This window comes from Sus scrofa, chromosome 11, assembly GCF_000003025.6.
Source record: "Sus scrofa isolate TJ Tabasco breed Duroc chromosome 11, Sscrofa11.1, whole genome shotgun sequence".
Lineage (NCBI taxonomy): Eukaryota > Metazoa > Chordata > Mammalia > Artiodactyla > Suidae > Sus > Sus scrofa.
In genome coordinates this window covers 3,188,321-3,216,283 of record NC_010453.5, presented here as the reverse complement: position 1 = coordinate 3,216,283, position 27,963 = coordinate 3,188,321, and the positions used below count along the sequence as shown (strand labels likewise).

General features: G+C 51.6%; 1 long non-coding RNA gene across 1 annotated transcript in view; it reads left to right on the top strand.

Moving 5' to 3' along the window:
- The window catches only part of MTMR6, a 28,884-nt gene extending 1,160 nt beyond the window's left edge, over positions 1-27,724 (top strand). Inside the window, exons 2-14 of the long non-coding RNA XR_002336611.1 lie at positions 5,485-5,601; positions 6,369-6,531; positions 7,408-7,565; positions 7,757-7,885; positions 12,568-12,702; positions 14,812-14,944; positions 15,717-15,826; positions 16,515-16,640; positions 19,273-19,322; positions 20,054-20,254; positions 22,075-22,206; positions 22,319-22,445; positions 25,563-27,724. This is a non-coding gene — a long non-coding RNA (myotubularin related protein 6). The remainder of the gene's footprint in view (positions 1-5,484; positions 5,602-6,368; positions 6,532-7,407; positions 7,566-7,756; positions 7,886-12,567; positions 12,703-14,811; positions 14,945-15,716; positions 15,827-16,514; positions 16,641-19,272; positions 19,323-20,053; positions 20,255-22,074; positions 22,207-22,318; positions 22,446-25,562) is intronic.

The following is a 27,963-nucleotide window of genomic DNA, read 5'->3' as shown; positions in this document are numbered from 1 at the left end:
GCTTTTTAGGGCCGCACCCGCAGCATATAGAAGCTCTCAGGCTGGGGGTCAAAGCAGAGCTGCAGCTGCCGGCTGACACCACAGTCACAGCAAACACAGGATCCGAGCCATGTCTATAATCTACACCACAGCTCAAGGCAACACTGGATCCCTCACTCACTGAGCGAGGCCACAGATCGAACCCTCATCCTTACGGATACTAGTCGGATTCATTTCTGCTGTGTCTATTCAGTTTTATTAGAATTGAAGATGCAAAAAAGTAACCACCTTAAAAAAATCTATCTCGCTCGCTCGCTTTTTTTTTTTTTTTGGCCACACCCTTGGCATGTGGAAATTCCCTGGGTCCAGGAATCCAGTGCAGCTGCAACGTCTGCCACAGCTCTGGCAACCCCCGAGCCTTAATTCACAGCACCACAGTGGGAACTCCTCTCTGTGTTTTTAAGAGACAAAAGATAAAGTAACACTAGGATTCAAGTTGCTGCCACTTAAAATTTGAAGATAGAAGGGTGACAGAGTAAATAACCAAACTAGTAGAAGGGGCAGGGGTGGAAAAGAGGACTCGGATAGGCATCAGGTCAGGTTTGTTCCGGGTGGTGTTCATTGGTACCTCTTGCATGGGACTTCTTTCTGGGCCACTCGGAACCTCACCTTTGCAACTTTCATCATGCTTGCTACAGTGCAGAGCACACAATGGGGAAATGGGGAAAGTGAGCTGAATTGAATCGATTAGAGCAGACCCTATTTCTTTACTTTTTTTTTTTTTTTTTTGGTCTTCTTAGGGCCTCACCCCCAGCATATGGAGGTTGGTTCCCAGGCTAGGGGTTGAATCAGAGCTGTAGCCCCTGGCCTACACCACACCCACAGCCACACAGGATCCAAGCCCTGTCTTTGACCCATATACCACAGCTCACAGCAATGCTAGATCCTTAACCCACTGAGCAAGGCCAGGGATCAAACCTGCGTCCTCATAGATGCTAGTCAGATTCATTTCCGCTGAGGCATGACAGGAACTCCCAGACCTTATTTCTCGTTCCTGGGGGTTGGTAAGAGTGAACAGAATGTTAGAAAATCTTTAGGATCCGATCCCTTGGCTTATTTTAAGTCTTTTCGCCTTAAATGTATGATGAATATATATCTTTGTTTTTATTTCTATAGCTCTAGGACCCCTTATTTCCTTAGAATTCTTCTTTCTTTTTTTGGCCACGCCTGCAGTATGCAGCAGTTCCCAGGCCAGGGACTGAACCCGAGCCACAGCAGTGACAATGGTGGATCCTTAACCACTAGGCATTGGTGAAGGGAATTCCTCCTGATGATTCTTCCTGGCGACTTTCACTTGGTCTGCTGTTCTCTTTAACTGCTAGTTGGTGGCCTTTAGTTTTCTGCACGAATCTTTCCTTTCCACAGTGCCCATGCTCGTGGTTTAGTGAGGTGTTTTTGATGCCTGTTTAAGGACCGAAAGGTTTCTGACTAGTTTTCTGATAAAGTCACTTCTCAGGTGTGCTCCTCTGGTACCTTGGGTTTTCATCTAGTATTAGCCCACTCCTGCTCTGGAATAATCTACAGTGGCTGCACGTAAACTGTAGGTAAATACATACTTCCTAGCTCCCTGTTCCCGTGTCGGGCACCATGCAGACTCTGGGCAGAGAACAGCGAGCACACCTGGTCTGGATGTCACAGTGCATTCTGAGAGTTGTTGGGGCGAGGTGGCGCCGTGGGCGGTGATGCCAGCGTGGTCCTCTCAGCTGGTCCAACCCCGCCTCCGCGCGTAGCATCTCCTCGGAGCCCTGGGTCGGGGGTCGGTGCCTGCCCGCAGGGATGGACGCGAGTCCTGTGGGTCAGGGCTGCGGAGAAGGTCCGGCCCAGAGACAAGACCTGGGAGTGGTCGGTGTTGAGGGGTGGTTGAGGTTTTCGTGCGTGGGTGCCGGAGCCTGTGGAGAAGAGGCCGAAGCAGAGGGAATGAGGGGAAGTGGGAAGGGCGCCCCGTTTCCAGGGCCTCACCCTGTTCTAGGCGCTGAGGGATGGGCAGCGGGCTCATCACAGACCCCTGCCCGCATCAAGCTCATTTTCTAGTGGGGGGAGACCCAGAGCAGAATCCTTCGGGCGGGCGTGATGGATGGAGACGCTGTGGAGAAAGCCAGGTGGGACTGGGGAGGACAGCGGAGACGGGGGCCAGGGACCCGGGGTACAGACCTGGGAGGGCCGGGCCCCACGGAGGGAGCGGCAGGAGCAGAAGCACATGGGACTTCGGGACACGTGGTTGCTGAGAACCAGCGAGGCCCTGGTGGCTGGAGCGGGGGGCATGGAGGGTGGCAGGTGTTACCGTGGGGCCTGGAAGGCCAGCCTGGGCTTTGACTGAGTGGGTCCGAAGCTCTTCCTGGGTGTCGCTGCATCCAGTGCTGCAGAAAGCAAATTGGGGTGACGCGGGGCTGGGCGGTGCCGGATCTGCCATCGCTTCCCAGGGTGCTTTACGCGGTCAGAGGCCCTCTTGGGAGCTGGGGAGACCCGCACGGAAAAGACAGCCCTCTGCCCTCGCGATGCTCCCCGACCGCCTCACACAGGTGACGTGGGATCTCAGGTCCCAGCCCAGGGATTGAACCCGGGCTGCAGGGGTGAAGGCGCCAAGTCCTGCCCACCCAGCCACCAGGGAGCCCCCGCTCTTTGCTTCCTTCCGACAGCTGATCCTTGGCGGGACGTGGGGTGAGGATGCCAGGCGTCCCAGGTGGACGCCCGGCTGTAGGGAGGGACCACACGGGGCCCGAGGAGCCTTGCCAGGACCTTCCTGCTGTGGTGGCCTCGTCCTGCGGCTGCGGAATGGGTACAGGTGGCGGTCACGGACCTTTGGGGAGGGGCATTGGTCCCTGAGGCCACTGTTCCCTCTCGGGGTGGGTGGGGGTCTGAAGGTTGTGACTCCCTGTGTTTTTCATTTCCAGCTTCGTGGTCAGCTGGCTTGTGACCCCCCGTAGGCCACTGGGGCCCCTCAGGGCAGGCCTGGGCTTGGCAGCCGTCCCACTAGACGGCAGTTTAGGGCCTGCGGTGGCCGTTCCGCCCCCACCCCCAGCTCTCTCCTCCCTGCTTCCTTTTCTCTTCTTTTCCCATAACCCCTCCGTCTTCCCCAGTTCCTTGGTTCCTTTCTGCCCGGGGTGGCGGTGCCTGGATCGAGGGTCCGACGCCAGAGCTCCAGGGGCTGGGAGCTGCTGTGGCTCCCCTGACCCAGAGCACCTGCGGGAGGCTCGGGCCGCCTCGGGAAAGTGCTGCCAGGCACATGAGCCGCTGCTGAGCAAACCGGGTCTGTGGTTGGAAAGGCTGATGATGTCAGCAAAGAAAAAGATGCGACCCCTTCGGTTTTTTCAGTTTATCTTAGGGTTTTTAGCAGAGACGACCATAGTCTAGGATTTCTCAGAAAATCTCTTATTTTTTTAGAGCTTTAAGTATTAAGCAAATGTTTCTGAATGGATTCAGGTTTCTTTTATTGTCTCTCACACCCACGCAGAGATTGCCAGTGTTGCTGGTCTTTTTAAAATCCTCAGATGAAAACACTTCATGTGGACTTTTGTAAAAAACAGAGTTAACGTTTAATTAAATAAAGGGAAATAAAATCAGCCCCCTTTGTAAACCCCTTGGCTTTTCTCTCTGATCCAAGTGGCCTCTAAGTCAGCCGATGTTGACACAGTTCTGTGCATCCCTTGTCCTTCTTTTAGAGCCATTAACTCTTTGTTTTGATGCTTCGGGAAATGAGACAGGTGAGGTTTATGTTCTGGTGGTGGCTGTTGTTGGGCCAGAGTGTCTGAGCCTCGCACAGTTGAGTCAACGGTGTTCATGTGTTTTAAAAGTGTTTAAGTTTTGGAGTTCCCATGTGGCTCAGTGGTAATGAACCTGACTCGTATCCATGAGGGTGCGGGTTTGATCCCTGGCCTTGCTCATTGGGTTAAGGATCTGGTGTTGCTCTGAGCTGTGGCGTGGGTCGCAGATGCAACTCAGATCTGGCATGGCCGTGGCTGTGGTGTAGGCGGGCAGCTGCAGCTCTGATTCAACCCCTAGCCTGGGAATTTCCATATGCCGTGGGTGGGACCCTAAAAAAAAAAAAAGGGTGTTTCTGTTTTGATGGGAAGCACGTGGTATAATAAAGCTGGGTTTCTGCACCAGGTAGAGATGGACCAGATTAGCGGAACACGTGTGGACTTCTGAGAGAAATCGTCCTTCAGGTTATAAGAAGGAAGTTTTCCTCTTGGCTGAAGGACAGTGTGTCACTTTTGTCTTTCAAATCAGCTGTCAGGCTGAGCTGCACAACTTAGATCGTGTCTCTAAGTTTCTAGAGGCACCTGTTATAGATCAATTCAGTGCCTTAGCCGGTGCAGATAAGGTTTTGTATCAAAACCAAATATTTGCATTTTGATGTATTTGAGCAAGGGCTGTTATAAATTAAAAAACAGCAACTCTTTATCGGGTTGAATTTCTCAGGGGGCAGAGCTGATAGCCTTTTAACAGGTGACGATTTGGGAGACCGTAACTTCATAATGGCGTTTTTCTTCAGTTTTAGTAAAGAGAAGAGAAAACATGCAGTGAAAGTGTACGCTTAACGAGATTCTAGCCACCGTGTGGCTTTGCAGACACCCAACCTAGAGAACTAGCTATAACCGGCTTCTCTAGCTGTGCGTTAACATTTTTAAGTTGCTACTGGTTCTTTTACACCCCCCACCCCCGTGAGAATGGGTAGTAACAAATACTATCTTCTCAAAACAGCAGCTTCCTGCACCTCCTTGGCCCACGATAACCCCGATCTCTGGTGGCACCCGTGTGTGTGTGTGTGTGTGTGTGTGTGTGTGTCTCTACTCTCCATGAAGATGTGCTTCTCGCTGTCTCAGTAGAGGGCAGAGAAGCAGCCTGTGACATAGTGGGTGCACGTGAATTCAGAGCCAGGAAGGAATTCAAAGCTGACATTAGTAATTAATCCATTTCCCGGGAAATGAGAAACAGGGCATCAGTGCGCCCTGAAGGATGCCTGGCCTCAGGGAGGCAGAAGAGGCTGTGTCGGGGAGGGGCCCGCGTGATCCACGCAGAGTCCTGGGTGAGGGCCGTGAGTCAGAGTTTGCTGTCGTTCAGCGGTTCCCTGGCATGTTGTTTCTGGTCGTTTACTCTCGTGACGCTAGACCGTAACCTTATTTGTTTACTTCTTGATTTGCCAACTTCGTGTATGTTGCGTGGACTATGTTTATGTTTGTTTATGTCGCACCCCTTCTTCCCCACTCCTTTTGTGTTCCTGGTAATTTTTTTACAGCGTTCCTCTCTGCTGGTTCTGTTTGTAACATTGCCTGTGGTTTATGAATGTCCCACGAGAGTTGAAATGGAACTTGCAGCGTGAAGTAAGCTCATGTTTTTGAACCAAAGGAGGCGAAAAATTGAAAATGGGCCTTTTAATGCCAGGGTCCCGGAAAAAGCATTTATACTGCTTTTGAAGCGAGCACTCACCCCGCTTCCTTTTCTCAGGTTGAGCAGGTGAAGTTACTTGACCGGTTCAGCACCAGCAGCAAGTCCTTGACGGGCACCCTGTACCTCACGGCCACACACCTGCTGTTCATAGACTCGCATCAGAAGGAAACCTGGGTAAGAAGGGGCCTCGGTGCAAAAAAGGCGCTGGCGCGAGGACTGTGGACCTCTTTCTCGGTGATGGGTTTGAAGCGCAGGTCGGAACTCACACCTACAGGTTCCTGAGCGAAGAGGCAGAGCGCCTGTGTCCCGGGCAGTAGGTGCAGCTCAGTGTGTGCGAAGGAGCTGGGCTGAGGCCGGTGTCCCGGGGCTTAGCAGTGGGGGCAGGAACCTGAAATGAGGCTACACAAGAGGGGAGTACCATGCCTAGGTGGCTTTTTTTTGGGGGGGGGGATTGCTTTTGTGTGTGTGTGTGTTTGCTATACCTGCAGCACGTGGACGTTCCTGGGCCCAAGGATTGGACCCACGCCACAGCAGTGACCACACCAGGTCCTTAACCACTAGGCTACCAGGGAACTCCTTGGGGTGCTTTTTAGTGGTCAGTCCTCTGCCTTGTAGCAGATGGCCTGGGGGGGGGTTCCGTGTGGGTGGACACAGAGAGAGCATATTCAGGAGGCTGCAGCTAGTCGCTCGGGTGAGAGCCCACGGGCAGCGCCCTGGGGGAGCAGGATGCAGAGCCTTTGGGGCGGGGGAAGGAGGGAGGGTGGGCGCGCGTCTCCGGCCGGGGCGTTTGGTCCTGACGATGCTGCCGTGTGCGCGTGAGGCGTAGGGCACCGAGGCTGAGTTGGAGAGTTGGAGGGGGGCGTTGCTAACACTTGGCCCTCCGGAGGCAGCGATGCCCAGTGCCTCCGTGTAGCCACGCAGGAGCTTCTGTCGTGCCCTAGATCCTGCACCACCACATCGCCTCGGTGGACAAGCTGGCTCTGACGACGGCCGGGTGCCCGCTGGTGATTCAGTGCAAGAACTTCCGCATCGTGCATTTCGTCGTGCCCCGGGAGAGGGACTGCCACGACGTCTACAACTCCCTGCTGCAGCTGTCCAAACAAGGTGCCCGGCTGGCCCGCTCCTTGCCAGGGGTCCCCCGCCGTGCTTGATCTCATGTGTCCTTGTTGTTTTGCGCTTCACGCTTCGGTCAAGTATGTTCAGCGGTTAGCGATCTCTCTGAAGCTTCTTTAAAAGTGAAGGGGTGAGGAGTTCCCGTCGTGGCGCAGTGGTTAACGAATCCGACTAGGAACCATGAGGTTGCGGGTTCAATCCCTGGCCTTGCTCAGTGGGTTAACGATCCGGCATTGCCGTGAGCTGTGGTGTAGGTTGCAGACTCAGCTCGGATCCCGAGTTGCTGTGGCCCTGGTGTAGGCTGGTGGCTTCAGCTCTGATTCGACCTGTAGCCTGGGAACCTCTATGTGCCGCAAAGAGCGGCCCAAGAAAATGGCAAAAAGACAAAAAAAAAAAAAAAAAAAAAAAAAATGAGGGGGTGAAACTGAAAAATACTTGCCTTTGTCATGTGCATTGAGTCCTGTACATTGCATTTTTTTTAATTTTTGTATTTTTTTTTTATTGGTCAAGGGATTTATTACATCTATAGTTGTACAGTGATCATCACAATCTATAAATTGCATTTGAGGGAAGTTCCCGTCGTGGCTCAGTGGTTAACGAATCTGACTAGGAACCCTGAGGTTGCGGGTTCGATCCCTGCCCTTGCTCAGTGGGTTAAGGATCCGGCGTTGCCGTGAGCTGTGGTGTAGGTTGCAGACGCGTCTCGGATCCCGCGTGGCTGTGGCTCAGGCGTAGGCAGGAGGCTACAGCTCCGATTCAGCCCCTAGCCTGGGAACCTCCATATGCTGCAGGAGCAGCCCAAGAAATGGCAAAAAGACAAAAAAAAAAAATTTGCATTTGAACGCTTATGTATTTTTTGTGTTGCAGCTAAATACGAAGATCTGTACGCCTTCTCTTATAATCCCCAACAAAATGAGTCTGAACGGCAGCGAGGCTGGCAGCTCCTGGACCTGGCTGAGGAGTACAAGCGGATGGGGCTGCCCAATTCCAACTGGCAGCTGTCTGATGCCAACCGCGACTACAAGGTAACCTCATGCCCTGGTGGAGAGACCCCGTGTCCGTGCCGAGCGGTCAGACCATCCTGGCGGCCCCTCGTCCACGCGCTGTGCGCTCTTCTCGCGTTTAAGAAGTTCTAGAGGATTTCAGAGGTGATTCTTTTCGCCTCTTGGTTTCTGACCTGGGAGTAGAATGGTTTTGTTTTGACTGGTTTTTGCAGATTTGCGAGACTTACCCCAGGGACCTCTACGTTCCGCGGATAGCGAGCAAACCCATCATTGTGGGCAGTTCCAAGTTCCGCAGCAAGGGTCGCTTCCCGGTCCTGTCCTACTACCATCAGGCCAAGGAGGTAGGGGCTGCCCTCGGACTTCCCAGCGCAGTGGGACCCGTCCCCGGGGGGAGGCTGCACACAGCACACACCTGCGCCTTAAGAGGTCGGGGTGTTAAATTGCCGATGGAAAACTGCTGCTTTGTCCTTTGCTTGTCTTCCTGAAATTTTATTTAATTAATTTATATTTTGTCTTTTTAAGGCCGCACCCGCGGCACATGGAGGTTCCCAGGCAAGAGGTCTCATCGGAGCTGTAGCTGCCAGCCTACTCCACAGCCACAGGAACACAGGCTCCGAGCCGCATCCGCGACTTACACCACAGCTCACGGCAACACGGCATCCTTAACGCACTGAGCGAGGCCAGGGGTCGAACCCGCAACCTCATGGTTCCTAGTCAGATTCCTTTCCTCTGCGCCACGACGGGAACTCTGTCTTTCTGAAATTTTAAAACACAGTGACCCTGGAATCCGGAAACCGTCAGGCTTGTCAGCTTCCCGATCCATCCATCCCTCCCTCCTTCTGTCCTTTCAGCAGCCGCTTGAAAATAGTGTTTGTGGCAGGTGGCTGCTTCTTCCTTTCCTGTGCTGGTCTTTGGATCCTGCTTGTTTTGGGGGAAACCAGATAGTTCTGACAAGCCAACTCCTGGGCGGAGGGTCTCTCCAGGCTCCCAGGGCACTAGTAAGCGCCTCAGTCGCGCAGCATTTGTGGTACAAGGAGGTGGAGGAGGAGCCCGAGGACTGAGGCGCTGGAGCAGCGACTGCCCGGCACGGGCAGGTTCACCTCTGTCGTCCATACGGCCGGCCAGGCGGTGCCGAGTATTTAGTGCTTTATGTGCCTGGCACGCTCGTGTGATTTTATGAGGCCGACGACTGACTCCCGGCACCTCACGAACGGGGAAACGTCGTTCAGAGAGGGCGAGTCATTTTTCCTGCATCTCACAGCTCGTAACGTGAGGAATCGATGCCAGTTCTGACTCCCACTCCTCTGTGACCTGATTTTTTTCTCTTGGGAAGCTTTTAGGTTTTTTGTTTGTTTGTTTGTTTGCTTTTTAGGGCCACACCTGCGGCATATGGAGGTTCCCAGGCTCGGGGTCTCATCGGAGCTGCAGCTGCCGGTCTACACCACAGCCACAGCTGCACGGGATCCGAGCCAAGTCTGTGACACCTGTACCACAGCTCATGGCAACACCGGATCCTTAACCCACTGGGCAAGGCCAGGGATTGAACCTGCATCCCCGTGGTTACTGGTCGGATTCATTTCCATGGCGACATGACAGGAACTCCCGGGACTCTTTTTTGATTTTTTTTGCTGGTATTCTGAAATTTCACCACGATGGGCCTTACCTTGTTGTCTTAAGCTCTGTTTGGAACCTCAGGGCTCCGTTTGGGGAAATTGCTTCTCTATTTCTTTGGTAACTTCCTCTCTTCTCTTGGTTTTCTTTGTACGTTTGTGTGGGCATGTTGACTAGTGGGCTTCCTAGCGTAAACTTCCGTTTTTCTTAATTTGTCTCCTTTTTATCTCCTTCTAGAAGGTCAAATCTCCTCAACCTTTTCTCCTGTCCATCTCCTGGCTCCTTTCTTCTTGCTGTAGTGTTTTAGAAATCCAAGAACTGTCTCTTGTTTTCTGAACTTTGTAGAGACTGTTTCCTATCCTTGGATATGACTGTGCAGGTGTTAAAAAGAATTTTAAAAAGAATTCTTGGAGTTCCCATTGTGGCTCAGTGGAAACGAATCTGACTATCATCCATGAGGACGCAGGTTCGATCCCTGGCTTCGCTCAGTGGGTTAAGGATCCAGTATTGTCGTGAACTGTAGTGTAGGTTGCAGACGCGGCTCGGATCCGGCGTTGCTGTGGCTGTGGTGTAGACTGGCAGCTGCAGCTCCAGTTGGACCCCTAGCCTGGGAACTTCCATGTGCCACGAGTGTGGCCCTAAAAAGACCAAAAAAAAAAAAAAAAAAAAAAAGCCCAGAAAAGAATTCTTGTGTTCCTTGCATTTGTAACCTGTTTGCTCAGTTCTTTCTTCCTCTTTTTATTTTGGTCTTGTTGTTTTCCATGTCTTTCAAGTGTCTGCTTCTCGGCTGGCCTCTCCTGTTTAAGCCTGAGGTCTGGGAGTTGGCTTGTGTGTGTGAGGGACCTCTTTCCTTGGTTTTTTTTCTGTTGTGATTTTCATGCCACCGTGTGTAGAAGTCTGCTCAGGACCCAGATGTGGGGGCGGGTGGGCGGCTCTCATGTTGCCTTCTGTGGGCTTTACTTCCCCCTCTGGCTTGGGTGGGTACGGCTGTTTGGAGTGACACCCCATCAGGCTTTCAGAGATGTCAGATCTCGAGCCTTCCTGGGGTTTGCTGCTCAAAACACCTTTCTTCGTTTATCTGACTAACTTGTGATCAGTGGTCGACTTTCTTTGCTCTGGTAGATAGGTTATTACTGGTCAGTCTACTCAGATTTCCCCACAGTGTATTTTTTTTTTTTTTTTTTTTTTCCTTTTCAGGGCCTCACCTGCGGCATTTGGAAGTTCCTGCGCCGGGGGTGAAATCAGAGTGCAGCTGCCCACCTACATCCCAGCCACAGCCACATCAGATCCGAGCCTCATCTGCGACCTACGCCACAGCTTGTGGCAACACCGGGTCCTTAACCCACTGAGCAAGGCCAGGGATTAAACCTGCATCCTTAAGGACACTGTGTTGGATTCTTTTTGTCTTTTTTTTTTTTTTTTTTTGCCATTTCTAGGGCCGCTCTCACGGCATGTGGAGGTCCCCAGGCGAGGGGTCTAATCGGAGCTGTAGCTGCCAGCCTGCACCAGAGCCACAGCAACATGGGACCCGAGCTGCGTCTGTGACCTACACCACAGCTCATGGCAATTCGAGATCCTTAAACCAATGAGCAAGGGATTGAACCCACCTCCTCAAGGCCACCGTGTCAGGCTCTTAACTCCCGACTTCCCCACGTTTTATTGACGTCTCTCCCTCCGTCTCTGACTGTCCGACCTTTCGTGTCATACGTTTCAAGTTCCTCTATTGGAAGTGTAGCTGGGTTTTAGCAGGAGCCAGAGGTCAAATAAAACTTTGTACAAGTTCCTAATCTACTTTTCAGACACGGTTGTGGGGACTTGGACTTTATCCCTGGGCATGGCCTCTGACACACCCAAGTTTGTCTGTATTTTTATTGGAAAGCCCAGCTGAAAATAGACCTTCAGGAGTTCCCACTGTGGCTCAGCAATAACGAACCTGACAAGTATCAGTGAGGACAGGCCTTCGATCCTGGGCCTTGCTCAAAGGGTTAAGGATCCAGCGTTGCCCTGAGCGGTGGTGTAGGTCGAAGATCCAGTTCTGATCCTGCGTGGCTGGGGCTGTGGCTGTGGCGTGGGCCGGCAGCTGCAGCTCCAATTCAACTCCTAGCCTGGGAAATTCCATGTGCCTTGGATGTGGCCCTAAAAAACAACAACAAAAAAAGTAGAAAATAGACTTTCGGTGCCCAGCTTAGAAAGTAGGTCTGAAAAAATAAGGTTATCACTTACTTCTCTTACATTTTCATGATTTCATTTCGTGTGTGAATTTTATTTTTTTATTTTTTTTATTATTATTATTTTTTTGATCTTTTTGCCATTTCTTCGGCCGCTCCCGCAGCATATGGTGTTCCCAGGCTAGGGGTCCAATCGGAGCTGTAGCCACCGGCCTACGCCAGAGCCACAGCAACGCGGGATCCAAGCCGCGTCTACAACCTACACCACAGCTCAGGGCAACACCGGATCCTTAACCCACTGAGCAAGGGCAGGGACCGAACCTGCAACCTCATGGTTCCTAGTCGGATTCGTTAACCACTGTGCCACGACGGGAACTCCTCGTGTGTGAATTTTAAATGTAGATATGAATTGGCGTTTCCTTTTTTCCCTTGATGACACAGTGGTTGGAGTGAGTAGGGTTGATGGAGCTGGTATGGACGGGATTGGAGAAAAAGTATACATGTCTAGATCTCTTAAATCTTTTTTTTTGTTAAGACTTCAAACAACCCTAAATATCTCATCCAACAGCCACTGCTTTTGTGTTGCTGCCCCATATTCTCTTCCGTGTGGTTTCTCTCGGTACTGAATCCGGCTCCCCGAGCTCTTGGGAGGACCTCGATGTTAATCCCTCCTCTGCGGAGCAGCCTGCGTTTGGGGATTCCCCCCCCGCATGCTGCCCTCCTCTGCCCCTGCCCCTGCCCCTCGGCAACCGCAGGTCACCGGTTCCCCGTGTCTCTGAGTCTATTTCTGTTTCGTAGCTACGTTCGTCTGTGCCGTGTTACAGGTTCCACACACAAGGGACGTCTGATGGTGCTTGTCGTGCTCTGAGTTAGTGGGGTGACCTCTGGTTGCATCCGTGTTGCCCTAAGGTGTCCTGCCAACCTTTAAGCAGGTGGCACGTTGGATTGTAACTTTCAGTTTCTGGGTGGTCTTTTGTTTTGGCTGCCCTCACGCCATGTGGCGATCCCAGGCTGGCCAGGGATCAGATCCAAGCCGCAGCTGCGACCTAAGCCCCAGCTACAGCAAGGCCGGGTCCCTAACCTGGTGTGCCCAGCCAGGGATCGACCCTGCGTCCCAGCGCTCCCCAGAGGCCCAGGATCCCGTCGCGCCCTGGAGGGAACCCTCTTTGATTCCTCGTAAGCGTGTTTTTGAGGCACGGTTTCGACGCCTTCGGATAACCTGTTCCCTCTGTGTTTGAAACCAGGCGGCCATTTGCCGGTGCAGTCAGCCGCTGTCGGGCTTCAGCGCCCGGTGCCTGGAGGATGAGCACTTGCTTCAGGCCATCAGCAAAGCCACCCCGGCCAACCGCTTCATGTACGTCATGGACACCAGGCCCAGGGTACGTGTCCCGAGCGCCGCCCCATGCCCTGGCTCGGTCGTCTGGCTAGTTCGCTTAGTGGGAGTCGGTCACTCTGTCCAGCTTTGAAACCTCTGCATCCTAGTTTTCAATGAGCCGAGGCTCCCGATGCCAAGGGAGTCAGTCTTTTCAAGGATGCCAGCCTCGGAGACCAATTTCCCAGTGCCCCAGAAGGCCCTTCTTCTGTAAATAAAGCAGCTTAGGGAAACGCCGAATTTCATAGTGGGGACACGCGATGGTAGACGCGGCGTATGTCATTGCGAAGAAGTACCGAATAGTGTGCGTGCTGTGAAAATGAGAGATTCCTTCTGGGAGAGCTTTCCCTCGACGGAACAGCTTAGCGTTCGTGGAGAATGTTCAAGACGATGGGGAAGAGAGGTAGCGAGCTTACCTAGAGCGCCTTGGACTGGAGAATTCTGAATAGCGGGGGGTGCAGCTGGCTGTTCTGTTAGGTGTCTGCGATGTCAGGATAGCTTGTGAGCATTGGGATCAGACGGTCAGAATCCCTTTTTCTTTTCCTAAACACAGTTAAGCCACCACTTCCTCTAGGATCCTAAAGCTGAAGTCATCGAAGTCCTCCATTAGTCAAGCTAACATTACTTTTAATTTTTATTATAGCATCGCGTGCAGAGCTGGTGGGCTACACAAAAGGACATTGGCAGAATTGTAGTGAGGATTTCTTCAAAAATCTGGAATGATGAGAAAATAAGAGAAAGCGATGAGAAAAAGCGAGTGAGCGATACAGTCCGCCGTTTTAGGCAGCAGTGTTGAAAGGAGTGGTAGCCGTTGTAGAAGGAGTCTCATCATTGTGCAGTCCCTCAAAAGATACTGGAGAAAAGAGAAGATAAAGTTAATTTGAGTAAATTAAGAAGTATCAAAAAGTAGACATCGATGATTTGATCGTACTGTGTTTATACACAAAGGCATGCTTGCAAGTCAAGATCTTGGGTTGGTGACAGCTCTTGGGAGAAAAATTGTGGTTTCTTGTGCAATCTGGGGGGTGTTCATTGGTTAGAACTGTCTTTAGGTGACGTTAGTTACAAAGGATGATGGTAGTTTAAGGCTTTCTGAATGTGGGGTCTGGGGGTGATTTGTTCCTCAGGCCCCCATCGCTCTTACTTGCATGATTGACTTGCACCCAGAAAACGAGTCTTCCTCCGACGGCCTTGATGCGCTGGCTGAACTCAAGGAGTAACACCGCGGGGCATGTTGCCATCTAAGCCGTGCCTTAGTCCTCGTAGGTGGTGCAGAGCCAGGGAGTCAGGGGCCACTCTTCACTGTATTTCTTAGCAGCCTGGGCCCTAGCCCGCTGCATGGAAAGCAGCGCGCTCTCCCAGTTTAGATTCTGTGTCATCCAGGGCCGTCGGAATCCTTCGAAAACTGTAGGAACGTGCTCTGGGCAACCCTGGTCTGGAAGGAGCAAGCCTGCCAGTGCTAAGTGCACCTCTGCTGGCATTTGCCCTCAAACCAAAGACCATGAGCCTGGGGCGGTCTTTCCTCCCTAGAAACCAGGGTAATTGAGGCCCAGGCCTTGCAGGTGTATCAGGCCCTGTCGTGTACTGTGTGGCGCTCCAGGAACCTCACGCAGTCCCTCGTCTCCTTCAGATCTGATTTTGGGGGCCCCCTGGGGCTTCTGATGATCAAGGGCTCCGGCTTGTTCTGAGTGACTCCCCTAGATTCATTCTGTAACCCCCCCCCCACATCCCGCCCCGCTCATCTCAGAATCACACAGGACTTGGGAGATATTTCTTTCTTTTTCAAAAAATGTGGAAATACTGCAGACATATGGGAAACTGACTGAAAACATCAGTGAATTCGTTTCATGAATTTTTTGTGGGGAACCTCTTGTCTGATCCTGCTGTTAGCACTCAGGTTTTACTCTTACTTCATAGGGTCCTTCTGTACTGTTGGTGACCCACGTGAGGCGTCTCAGTTATTAAAACATGCCAGCATGCTCAGGTCTGATGGGTTCCTTCAGACGCCTCTCGCTGTAGTGCGCTTTATTGAGTGTTCTCGTGATGTTTTGGTAAGCGAAGTAAGTTACAAAACCAAAGCACCTTGTGTCTAAATTTCTGAAATTTCAAATTTTAGCTGAATGCAATGGCCAACAGAGCAGCGGGAAAAGGTTATGAAAACGAAGACAACTATTCTAATATTAGATTTCAGTTTGTTGGAATTGAAAATATCCATGTCATGCGGTCCAGCCTCCAGAAATTATTGGAAGGTATGATTTTTGCTTTTACCTTCTCGGCAGCTTTGCTAAAGTCACATTACAAACCTTACACCTGTATCATTAAAATTTACATTCAAAGAGGTAAAAAGAACCCTTGAAATGATTTTAATACTCTTCTTAACCTAATAGATTAAAAGCATTGTGCTAACGTGTAGTCCCTATAAAGAATTAGTAGTGCTGTATTTTGCTTTTTTCTAAGTTCTAGAAATTGACAGGTGTGTATTTTATACTGCCACACCTCTCCGTTTGGACTAGCCACATTGACCTGTTTCATAGCCATATTCGAGTCGTGGCTGTTGCATTGGACAGTACAGTTTTAATGGTTTTAGGAAGAATTGCCACCACCAGATATTCTTGATTAGTCAGTACAGGAGGGCTTCATTTATGGTCGGGTTCTGTTTAACTATTAAGCTAACTTGCTCGTCATGACGTGCAGTGAAAACAAGTAAAATATCAGACTCTTTTAAACTGTTTGGAAATTAGACTCTTTCTGACGATTTTAAAAATCAAAACACTCGGGCTTCATTTTGGTGTTTCATTTTCATTTTTTAACAAAGGGAATTGGAACTTTCTGCAAAGCCCAGGGACTCGCAGCAGATGTCCCCCAAGCACCTCCGGGAGCTTTTGAGATCAAGTTCTCTGTTACAAAGAGTCTGGCCGGTTTGGCTCGTCCTGCTGCTCCTTCCCCGCCTCGCCGGAGGCTTCTGGAAGAGCAGGAGGGCCGCCTCGGGCCGCGTCTAACCCGGCGCCTTTCCCCTTGCAGTGAACGGAACCAAAGGCCTTTCCGTCAACGATTTCTACTCCGGCCTGGAGAGCTCGGGGTGGCTGCGCCACATCAAAGCCGTCCTGGATGCTGCCATCTTCCTTGCCCGAGTAACCATCACCCCTCGACGTGCTTTGGGGGCGCTGCCTCGCTGGGAAGGAAGGGATGGGTTATTCTGTCGGGGCTGGTGGCCTTTGCAGTCAGGTGGCCGTTACTGTGTTTTACGTCTGTAATGAAGTTCCTTTCACCCGAGCCTTACAAATACCGTGCAGGGCGTTCCCATTGTGGCTCAGCCGGAGCGAATCTGACCAGCGTCCATGAGGATTCGGGTTCGATTCCTGGCCTCGCTCAGTGGGTTAAGGATCCGGCGTTGCCGTGAGCTGTGGTGTAGGTCGCAGACATGGCTCAGATCCTCCGTGGCTGTGACTGTGGTGTAGGCCGGCAGCTGTAGCTGTGATTCGATCTCTAGCCTGGGAACCTCCTTATGCCACAGGTTCGGCCCTTAAAAAAAGCAAAAAAAAATAATAATAATAAAATAAATAAAAAATACCATGTAGCGCCTCCTGTAGGGACTTCAGAAGGAATCCCACAGCTCTGTGACCTATATAGTGTCTGTGTCTTTTGCGGATTTGCTCTGTTGTGTGTCTTGTGTCTTGTCTTGTTTTTTTGGCCATCGTGCTGTGGCGTGACTGATGCGGTCGTGCCTCTTCTTTGTCATGGGCTTTTGGGTGAGCAGCGCCTACTGACTCACTCACCTGTGGGGTGTGGCTGGGCTCTCAGCGTGTGGTCCCTTCGCAGGCCATCGTGGTGGAGAGCGCGAGTGTGCTGGTGCACTGCTCCGACGGCTGGGACAGGACTGCCCAGGTGTGCTCCCTCGGCTCCCTCTTACTGGACCCCTACTACAGGACCCTCCGAGGATTCCTGGTAAGGACTTGATGGCCAGACCCGGGTCTCAAATGGGCGTGACGTTGTGGAGTTGTGACAACTGCCGGAGAGGGTGCAGTTGGTGGAGGCCCGGGCTGCTGCCCCCTGCAGTGCCCACGGCAGCCCCTGCAGCAGAGGGCAACTGGCCCCAGGTGTCATAGTGCTGAGCTTGGGACCCTGAGGTCCCGGATTTCATCTTGGGACATGTCTTTGACAACAGTTTTAGATGTACCATTTTTTCCCCCATAAAATGTTGCAATAGAAATAATCAGTATTTCTCCCTCGCTGATGTCTCAGTGTGGATAACGTCGGAAGAGAGGGCATAGATGAGGGTCCTTGGAAATTACACTCTGCAGGACCCTTTCGCCTTAGAACGGCTTCATCTTCTGGAGTTCTGGCTGTGGTGCAGCGGGTCAGGAACCTGACTGCAGCAGCCCAGGGGGTGCTGAGGCGGCGCGGCTTTGGTCCCCGGCTGGGCGTGATTGGTTAAAGGATCTGGCATCGCGGCAGTTGGGGCATAGGTCCCAGCTGCAGCTCAGATTCAGTTCCTGGCCCAGGAGCATCCATACACTGCAGACGTGGCTTAAAAAAGAAAAAAAGTCTTTCATTTGTTGATTGTACCTACATGGTAGGAAGCATGTTTTACGTCTGAAGATGAAATTTATAGCAGCACACATTTTTCTGCTTTGCGATGCCAGAGCCGGGCTCCTGGTTTTTGTTTGCTTTTTAACGTCTGACAGATGAACTCAGGTTTTCAGAATTTACACCCTGACCCATGGCAGGTAAAGTCACTGAAGAGCCTGGTGGACAGTGGGCGCCGTCGTTTAGGGTTAGAAAGCCCCGGACCTGCCATCCTCTCAAAGCGGGGGAGGGCTTGACGCCCCCGCGTCCCTTTCAGAGCCATCCTGGTTTTCGTGGTGCCAGCGTACTGAATCTGGGACAGATTCCAGGTGGAACTGCTGCTAACGAAGGAGGGCTCGCTTGCCTTGAGTGTGTGAGACGAGGGTGCCCTCCTTGCCAGGTTTAGCTGTAGTTGTGTCTGCTTGGTGGCCCAGTGAAGGCCTGTCGTGTCCTCGTGTGTGACCAGAGACCGTGCAGGAGCCTCCCCGGTCAGAGGAGCGGTGGGGACCAGAGCTCGGCTCCTTGAGGTCGCTGCAGCCGGCGTCCGACGGGAGGGTGGGGAGGCGTTGGTGCAGAAGAAGAGCCGGCTGAGGCCCAAGGAAGAGGGGATGCCACCCCCTCGGCTACTGGGAGCTGTTAAAGGGCGTTGACGCAGGAGACAGTGACACGCTGAGAGCGCTTCTTTCCAGGACGGCTCAGCGGCTTCGGGGCAGAGGGAGCGGAGACCAGGACCCCGTGTAGGAGCTGCTCTGAGAGGAAGAAAGGGCAGGGCAGAGGCCATGCCTGGGGCACGGACGACAGAGGAGGGAGGGGTGCCGGGTCCGCCCCAACCCCTGGGGACGGTGGACCCGCACAGTGAGAGCTGTTCACAGTGTGTCCTTAGGTGGAAGAGAAGACGCCTCTCCCAGGGTCGTTTCCAGGCTCTGGGCCCAGTTGCCAGAAGGACTGTGCCCTCCTGCTTGTCGCTGAGCCAAGCGGGGGCTGCGTTCAGCAGGAAGGGTGCGGAGTCGTGGCCGTGGGTGGGCACAGGCTGGTGGAGGCCCGCAGGAGGGTCTCAGGCTCCAGCCCGAAGGCCATGTGCCCGAGGTCCAACAGGGGTGGACGGGGGAGCTGGGATTTGAGTCCAGGCCACGTGACTGCAGATGCCGCGTCTCAGCCACATGTTCTGTGGCCTTCTGGAAAGCCGTGAGTCAGTCCCGGGAGCTGGGAGTGGGGATTCGACGTTGGCCATGCGGTGCTTGGTGATGATACGATGAAATTACAAAGTGGGTTAAATACGGAGAAGACGACAGTGTTTGGACGAGGCTGAAAATAATGAAGAGCCTGTTGCTTGAGAAGAGCTGGGACAGAGAAAACAGGCCATTCGTCAAGAGGTTAGACAGCAGCATGTGCGCCTGCCTATCAACCTTTCACTGGGTTCTTTATCACTCTTTCTAAAAAGTACTTTGTGGATAATGTACAAGTGAGCCAAAAGGTTTAAACCATCCACCCCCAGCTAATACCCACCTAACCACTGGGTAACCTTTGGATTTAAAGTTTCTGAACCTTTTATCTGTGCCTCATCATCATACGTGCCAAAGTGCAAATGCAATAGTGTTTATAACATGCACTTTCCACTTAAAAGGTAACAAATGCAGCTGAAATAAATGTCAGTCACGAGACTGCTGTATTTCTTTCTTTTTGGCAGCATGCACAAGTTCCCTGGCCAGGGCTCGAACCCACGCCACAGCAGCAACCAGAGCCACTGCAGTGACAGTGCCAGATCCTCAGCCCTCTGGGGCACGAGGGAACTCCCTACTCTGTTTCTTTTGATGCCTCATTTTCACTCTGTTAAGCCAACCTCTAACCAAGTCCTTGCCGTCTCTTGCTTATAATTTAAAAGTTTTGGTTTTTGTTTGCAACCATAGGTTCCAAGGGTACGTGCTGTTTTTAAGATAGTGGGATTTAATCCGTTTTAGACAGAAAAAGATTGCAAGGGGTTATAAAATGGATTTTCCTTTTTCTCTTGAAGGTTTTAATAGAAAAGGATTGGATCTCCTTTGGACATAAATTTTCAGAGAGGTGAGTCACGGTTGTACATTTAGGTCTTGGGTAAGATGAGTTTAGACTGCCAGAATGTTCCTTTGCTTCATGAAACCACCTGTCTGACGGGAGGTGAGAGTGCTGTGGCTTTTTTTTTGGCATGAAGACTGGCTTGATTTTTTTCTGTCACTTCTTTCAAACGTCATACTTCGGCCCGTCTTCATGGCCATTCTTCTTCCTTTTTGTCTGGACTGTAGTGGTTAGAAGGTCACCGACCCTTTCAGATTGTAGTTGAAAAACTCAGAGGTATGGATGGTTTCCACAAAAGCATAACAGTTTTTTTTTTTCATGCCAGTGTGTCATTCTAGGATTGTCCCAGGGGGCGGCGGGGGGGGGGGGAGTGATGTGTAGTTAAATTTAACACCCAGGAGTTTCCGTCGTGGCTCAGTGCTTAACGAATCCGACTAGGAACCATGAGATTGAGGGTTTGATCCCTGGCCTCGCTCCGTGGGTCAAGGATCCGGCGTTGCTGTGAGCTGTGGTGTAGGTCCCAGACATGGCTCGGATCCTGCATTGCTGTGGCTCTGGTGTAGGCTACAGCTCTGATTTGACCCCTAGCCTGGGACCCTCCCTATGCTGAGGGATCGGCCCTAGAAATGGCAGAAAAACAGAAAAATAAAATTAAATAAATAAAAAAAACAAATTTAGCACCCGCACAGTCGACGTGTCTCGGTGCCCTTTGCTCAAGCCTGTGCTCTCCGGGGGCTCAGGTGTGGCCATTTGGACGGCGACCCGAAGGAAGTGTCACCCGTGTTCACTCAGTTCCTGGAGTGCGTGTGGCACCTGACCGAGCAGTTCCCACAGGCCTTCGAGTTCAATGAAGCGTGTCTCCTCCAGATCCACGAGCACGTTCACTCCTGCCAGTTCGGGAACTTTCTCGGAAATTGTCAGAAGGAACAAGAAGAGCTCAAGTAAGACAGGGGGTTCGAGTGGGCTTTTTTTTTTTTTTTTTTTTCCTGTTTACAGTTAGAACAGAAAAATCCTGCAGAAACACATCCTGCAGAGTGTTGGTCGGCGGTTCGACGTGCAGTGAAAGGCGGAAACCTTGGGTTTTGCGGGACGATGCCGCCGCGCGTTTCCAGCAGGCGGTTCTTGGGGGATCGCCCTGCCTGTGTTGGCTGCCCCGTGTCTTCCCTGAGCTGGGTCCCTGCCCGTCCCCCCCGAACCAGCCCCTGGACCTCGGGCCTCGGGCGCAGGTTCGATGTGAGGGTGGGCTGGGCTGTGGCTGCCAGAGGGCCCCGCGTGCGTGTGCGCACACACAGGTCACGTACGTACATAATGTGTGTATGTGGGATGTGTGTGTATGTTTAGGTTGGGCTTCTGGGTTTCAGGTTCCTTTTCTTTTATTTTTTTTTTTGCTTTTTAGGGCCACACCTGCAGCGTATGGAGGTTCCCAGGCTAGGGGTGGAATCAGAGCTGTAGCTGCCGGTCTACACCACAGCCACAGCAACGCCAGATCCCAGGTGGGTCTGCGACCTACACCACAGCTCATGGCAACACCAGCTCCTTAACCCACGGAGCGACGCCAGGGATTGAACCCCCACCCTCATGGATACGAGTCGGATTCTTTTCCACTGCGCCACGACAGGAACTCCTGGCTTTCAGTTTCTTACCGTCGTCCGCCCAGAGCAGTGGGGGATCCCCGAGCACACGGGGCTGTTAGAGGAGCTGCTGAGCATCGGAGGCAGCACGTGCCCTCGCTCGGCTGCCTGGACGCAGAGCCCAGAGCTCGTGAGACTAGGGCTGCGTAGAGGGAAGGCCGGGGAGCAGATGAGAGCAGGAGGGCGTGTGCTCTGGGCCGCAGGGGCCACCGTGTGCTCTAAACAGCGGCTCATCGGCGTTCCCGCCCTGGCGCAGGGGGTTAAGAATCCAACTGCAGCAGCTCGGGTGGCTGCAGAGGTGTGGGTTCGATCCCCGGCCTGGCACAGGGGGGTTAAAGGATCTGGTGTTGCTGCAGCTGCAGCTCAGATTCGGTGCCAGGCCCGGGAACTCCCGTACGCCGTGGGTGCAGCCGTCAAAGGAAAAAAGGGAAAGAATACACAGCGGCTCATCGTCATTTGGCGCAGGCGACTCGAGCTGTTTCAGGACAGTCTCTTCTTCCCCTGTTAGTGGCAGCCGCCTCCTAAGGAGGATGACGGTCAGACACGCACGCTGCTTCCCGGGAGTCTCCTCCACTTGCCTTCCGGCCCCCTCGGGGGTCGTGGACAAACGGGAGGGCTCCCCACGCCCCCCACCGCCCGTCTGTTCTGTGATGATGTAACACACAGACTGTACAGCTGGTCCTCGCCTTACCCACGCACGCCGGCTCCGATTTGCCGTGTGTCACTGGCGTCTTCCGACTCTGGAATAAGGTCCTGACTTTTCGTGACTCCCTGTTGTGTACCCACTCACACCAGGGTACCCGCCCTGGAACACGGGCCCCACAGGCCAGACTCAGGGCCCCGAGACGAAGGCCAGGCCGAGGGCCGCGGTGGTCCCTTCATCTCGGAACAGGGGTGGCAGCGGCGGCACTTAGCGAGTCATGTGTGTGTGTGGTTGTGCCAGGACGCGCGAGGCCCGCGTTGGGTGCAGGGCTTGGGCTTCTGTACGAGGTGACTGAGTGACGAGGGCCAGAGGGAGGATTCCGAAGTCAGAGGTGAGGTGAGACTGGGAGGAAAAGCTGGAGCCGGGACGTCGGCCCGCGAGACTGTCCCCTGCTTTGATGCGCGCGCGCCGGGCCCTGTCTCGCTAGGCTGAAGGAGAAGACCTACTCCCTGTGGCCGCTTCTCCTGGACGACCAGAGGCCCTACTTGAACCCCCTCTACAGCCCCCGGGCCCAGGTGGCTGCCGCTTTGGAGCCGAATACAGTGTCCTTCAATTTTAAGTAAGTTGCCGTTACTGTTGGTCCTCGATTTTTCTCAGACACACGGCACTGTTTTTGACATGTTTGAAATAGGCCCGTGTTGAGCTTTTCTCTTTCTTTTTCGGTCATAAAGGTTTTGGAGAAACATGTACCACCAGTTTGATCGAACACTGCATCCTAGGCAGTCTGTGTTGAATATAATTATGAATATGAGCGAGCAGACTAAGCAGCTGGAGAAAGATGTCAAAGACTTAGAATCCGTAAGTATTCCCAAGCACCTGCGGCGGTGTAGCTGGAGTATCGACTTAGCCTATTTCCTTGTGCTCTCGGCACAGTAGGATACATAGAACTCTTTTTTGTTTTTGGTTTGGGTTTTTTTTTTTTTGTCTTTTTAGGGCCGCACCTACAGCATATGGAGGTTCCCAGGCTAGGGGTCGAATGGGAGCTGCAGCTGCCGGCCTGCACCACGGCCACAGCCACGCGGGACCTGAGTCCCATCTGTGACCACAGCTAATGGCAATGCTGGATCCTTAACCCACGGAGTGAGGCCAGGAGTCGAACCGGCGTCCTCATGGGTACTAGTGATGTTCCTTACTGCTGAGCCACAGTGGGAACTCCTTAGACGTCTTTTAAGTACACGTGGTTGCTTCAGAACCTGGTCTCCTCTGCTCTGAATAGGTAGTTTAAATCACTTTCCCTGAATTTTCAAATGTATTGAAATATTTGAAGTAGAAACATAGAGATATAAATATAGTAGATATGAAGGGCTTTGGGAGATTCAAACTTTTTTTTTTTTTTTTTAATTTTTTTGTCCTTTTGCCTTTTCTAGGGCCGCACCTGCAGCACATGGAGGTTCTCAGGCTAGGGGGCGAATCGGAGCTGTAGCCGCCGGCCTACCCCACAGCCACGGCCACGCCAGATCTGCGCCACATCTGTGACCTACACCACAGCTCACGGCAACACCGGATCCTTAACCCACGGAGCGAGGCCAGGGATCGAACCCGCAACCTCATGGTTCCTAGTCGGATTCGTTAACCAGGGAGCCAGGACGGGAACTCCGGGGCCATTTGAACATTTGTCGTATTTGATTCAGACTTTGCATGTTGGTTTGAAGAAAGGAAACATCGCGGATCTGCTTGCAGACCCTGCAAACACCCACTCACTCCCCCGCCCGCCGTCACGCCGCTGAATTTGGTGTGTGTTAGTCGTTCCCCTGCGCGTTTTTACACTTCCTCTGTATATGTTTGTATCCGTGGACAATTTATGATATTGTTTTGTATGATGTAAAATATTATTTTTATGTCTTGAAGAAATACAAAAGAAAATAGTTTTTATATAAGATATAAAGGGCAGCAGACCACACAGTGGCCCGTGTTCCCTTCACTCAGCTGAAGACCCCACATGTTTTATTTTTAAAGTTCATGTATTTTCTCGTTCCGGCTGCGCCTGTGGTCTGTGGAAATTCCCAGGCCGGAGATGGAACCCACACCACGGCAGTGACAGTGCCAGATCCTTAACCCGCTAGGCCCCCAGGGACCTCCAGACACCGACTGTGTTCAGACTGTGTGCAGGCTGTCACATGTCCCGGCTGCATTTTGCTCAGCGTTGTCCTGAGACCTCTCCACGCGGTGCATGCACTGTCCCTCATCCTTCTCTCAGCCGAGCAGGACATTGCAGTTCTGGGTCCCCGACCGTGCGTCCGGCTCTGACTTTCATGTTTGTTGCCCCTTTGATTTTTGCCTTTCTGCAATCGGCCTCTCAGACCTCTCCTCATCTTCCTGTTGGCATGTTGGCTTTTTCCCTCCTGCTGCCTGAGATTTCGTCGTATACCAACCTTCGATGCATCCACAGTGGTGTGTCCCGCTGTCTTTTGTCTTTGCCATTTCATTTATGGTATGTTTTCTGCAGATATTGTGAGTTTTAATGTAATTGATCCGTCTTTGTTTTATGCCTTTTTAAATATTTTAAGGAGTTCCTCTCCATCTTAAGACTTTTCTTTACCATTAAATATACTCAAAAAGGAGGAATAAGGATATGCTTTAAAAAGTCCCACCAGTTGTTATAACTCACGAGACTGTCCTGTCACCTCTCAGGCAGGATGCTCCTGTCCCCCTCAGGTGAGGAGGGAATGCCCGCACGGACTGGAGGAGCGCCCATCCCTGGGTCTAGGCCTCGGGAGGCCCGTCCAGGGATCTGGGGAGCGTGGAACTGCCACAGGACACTTTCACATCTGTTAAGGATTTCCCTTGTGCAGCAGGGCTAGAACCCAGCATTGTCACTGCAGCAGCCTGGGTCTCAGCTAGGGTGCAGGTTTGATCCCTAGCCTGGGAACTCGCATATCCTGTGGACACAGCCGAAAAAAACCTTCTGTTAAAATAAAAAAAATTGGGAGGTCCTGTCGTGGCTCAGTGGAAACGAATCTGACTAGCATCCATGAGGACGTAGGTTTGATCCCTGGCCTCACTCAGTGGGTTAAGGATCCCGCGTGGCCCTGAGCTGTGGTGTAGGTCACTGATGTGGCTCAGATCTCACATTTTTGTGGCTGTGGTGTCAACCGGCAGCTGCAGCTCCGATTGGACCTCGAGCCTGGCAACCTCCATATGCCGCCCGTGTGTGGCCCTAAAGAGACCACAAAGTAAAAAAATTTTAAAAATACATGTGTCGGAGTTCCCGTCGTGGCGCAGTGATTAACGAATCCGACGAGGAACCATGAGGTTGCGGGTTCGGTCCCTGCCCTTGCTCAGTGGGTTAACCATCCGGTGTTGCCGAGAGCTGTGGTGTAGGTTGCAGACGCGGCTCGGATCCCGCGTTGCTGTGGCTCTGGCGTAGGCCGTTGGCTACAGCTCCGATTCAACCCCTAGCCTGGGAACCTCCATATGCCACGGGAGCGGCCCAAGAAATAGCAACAACAACAAAAGACAAAAAAAAATACAAAAAAATAAAAATAAATAAAAATGAATGTGTTCATGTTCTGAAGCCTGTCGTGCTCACCTAACAAACCATTGTAGGAAACCCACAAAAGGAAGCTCTTCAGGCCCTGAAACTTTTAGCCAAATGCGTGTGTGTTTGCTGCACTATACAGCTGTGATTTCAGGGTTACCTTTCATACATCCTAGGAAAGAATGTGCTTTTCCAGTATGACAGCCTGGAGGTCTTGGGCAGTCAAATATAATAACCACTTTGCATTGCATTTTAAGCAATTAGGATTTGCGGTCATGTCTTACCTGCCCTAGGTTTTGGTATTTTGAGATTTCATTTTATATCGCCCGTGAAGAGAATCGTTGCAAAAGCGTGTTTTTCCTGTTTACTCCTAGCAGGGGGTGAGCATGTCGTGTGTGCAGTGAGTGATTTCTTTTTCAAATTTGGATTTGTTCTAGCAACTTAACAAGCAGCGTAAAAATAAGCACGCAGATGGAGTTCTCACCAAGGAATTGCTGAATTCGGTTCGACCTGAATCACCTACCCTCAAAACCTCCTTGTGCTTTAAGGAACAGACTCTGCTGCCTGGCAATGCTGCCCTTCGAACTATAGAGGGCAGCAACCCCGCGGATAACCGCTACAGCGAATACGCCGAAGAGTTTTCCAAGTCGGAGCCTGCGGTGGTCAGCTTGGAGTATGGCGTGGCCAGGATGACCTGTTAGGCTCCGAGGGTGTTTTCTGGACCGAGTGCAGGGCGAGCCCTGGGTTGTTGTGAGGGAGGGCTGTGCGCGTGCCCCAGAGGGATGTGCCCAGCGGGAGGTGAGGGGTTGGAGGAAGAGAAAACTGCTCTCGGGAGAGACGCCCGTCACGGTAATTGCATTTCTAGCAAGGAACGAATGACTTTTGACTCTTGAAGAAGCAGCTGGTGTTGGCCAGTTGACTCCAGACACGGTCTGTACTGTGTACTGGTGCGCAGACACGCCGGGGTGGTTTCCATGTCATGGGCAGCCGCAGCGCCCAGCCCTCCCGGAGACCATCCTGCCAGAAGGCGAAGCTGACGTGCGAATTGACGGGGCTTGTGCTTTCAATGATGTGACTCAGACTCTTTGCAAAATTTGCCTCTTAGTGATGTTTCATGTCCAAGTGCCAGGGAACGTGTTTCTAAGAAAGCCTTAAAATCTCAGCGTGTTTGTTCCATGCACTGTTGAAGTTCCGTGGCCTGCAGCAGGAAGGGTTTGTGCGGCCCTGCTCCCCGCCGAGGGGCTCCCGTGCCAACGGTGGACGACCTCACCTGCCGAGCCCACCTGCCCAGCTCACCATGGCTCCTCCCACTTCCACAGTCAGAAAGAGTGAAACCGCAGGTTGTATTCTGGTTCTGTGTTCCGTGACTTATTATTTACAAGATAGAGGATGGATTTCTTGAATATGTAAAGCCCATTTGACGGTCTTGTACGAGTGCATTACTGCATCCTGTCGGATCCTTATTTTGGGGTTGGCCTTATTATTCTGAAAACTAAGTTAAAAAAACGAAATCTCTAAACTGTTCTTAGAAGCAATGACGAGTACCTGTATGTACTAAGGGCACATCTATATTTTTAAACTGTTGTCTCAGTGAATTGCTCTTCCTAGAAGAAACTTTCAGTTTATCTAAGAATTTCTGGGTTAAAAAAAATAGTGCAGTTAGTTTAGATTTTGCTTCATTGCATGGATTTTTCCCTGTGAAATATTTTTTCTTCTCTGTTAACATAGAAGGGGAAAAAAAAAAAGAATTAAGGGCCGCCTAATACAAAGTTAAATGTTTTAACGAAAACCCTTAAATGCTAGGAAGTTTCCTCTGGCCATGTTACGTTAACTGTTTATTCTCTGTACATAGCATTAACTTACCAGGGAAAAGAGAATGAGAAAAGAAAGAAAAAATCGCTTTCAATTGATAACGTCACCAAGCTGGCTTTAAAATGGAAAATTTAACCCGGGTGGCACAAGATGGGCTTAAAGAGTACGAGGAAATCTGCTTCGGATCCCCTTAGGCTTCTTTTCATTACCCCTCTGTCTCTTCCATTGGTTTCGAACGCGAACACGTATCTTTTTCAAAGGGAAAAAAAGCTTTATTGTATGAGCTTTACCTAATCCTATTTATTTTTGCAGTACTTTTCTGTGACGCATTATGTAATGAGAAAAATACTTCTTTTTAAACAGTAAGAGAAACGTGCTATAAAATACAGTTTGTGACTTAGCCAAGCCTGTTTCCATATTCAAGCCCTGGGACAGGGAACTGAATCTTCGTGACCACAAGGGAAGCTCTCGTGCCTTGTTACTTGGTTCCAGTTACTGATTGTGGTTCTAGAATCTTCCATGACAGGCTTCTCATGTTCAGCTCTTTGGTTTATTTCCTTAATCTTCAACTCGAGGCGTATACATGCGTGTCTACGTGCTCACACGTGACCTGAGACACTAGCTAACACCCGAAGTGACCTGCAGGCTCTGTGTTGGCAAAACACAGATTGATTGTGTATGTGTCTTAAAAGATTGGATTTGTGTTCAGTGTGTTTGGGAGGGTATAGCATGTACATTATTACATATGTTATTTAATGGTCATTAAACGCTCACGTTTTACTTTGGATTTATGTGTGTGTGTGTGTGTGTGTGTGTGTGTGTGTGTGTGTGTGAAAACGAACGGGATGCAGTTGTGGTGGGCTTTCCCCTCATGTGGGCAGATGGACCACACCACACCAGTGGAAGAGTTGAGAGTTTTCAAGTGGGTTGTTGGTAAATAACAACTTAGACACAAAAATAATTTCTAAAATATTAAAAATACATCTAGTGGGTTCTGCGGACAGGAGGTGATAACGGCGCTGCATT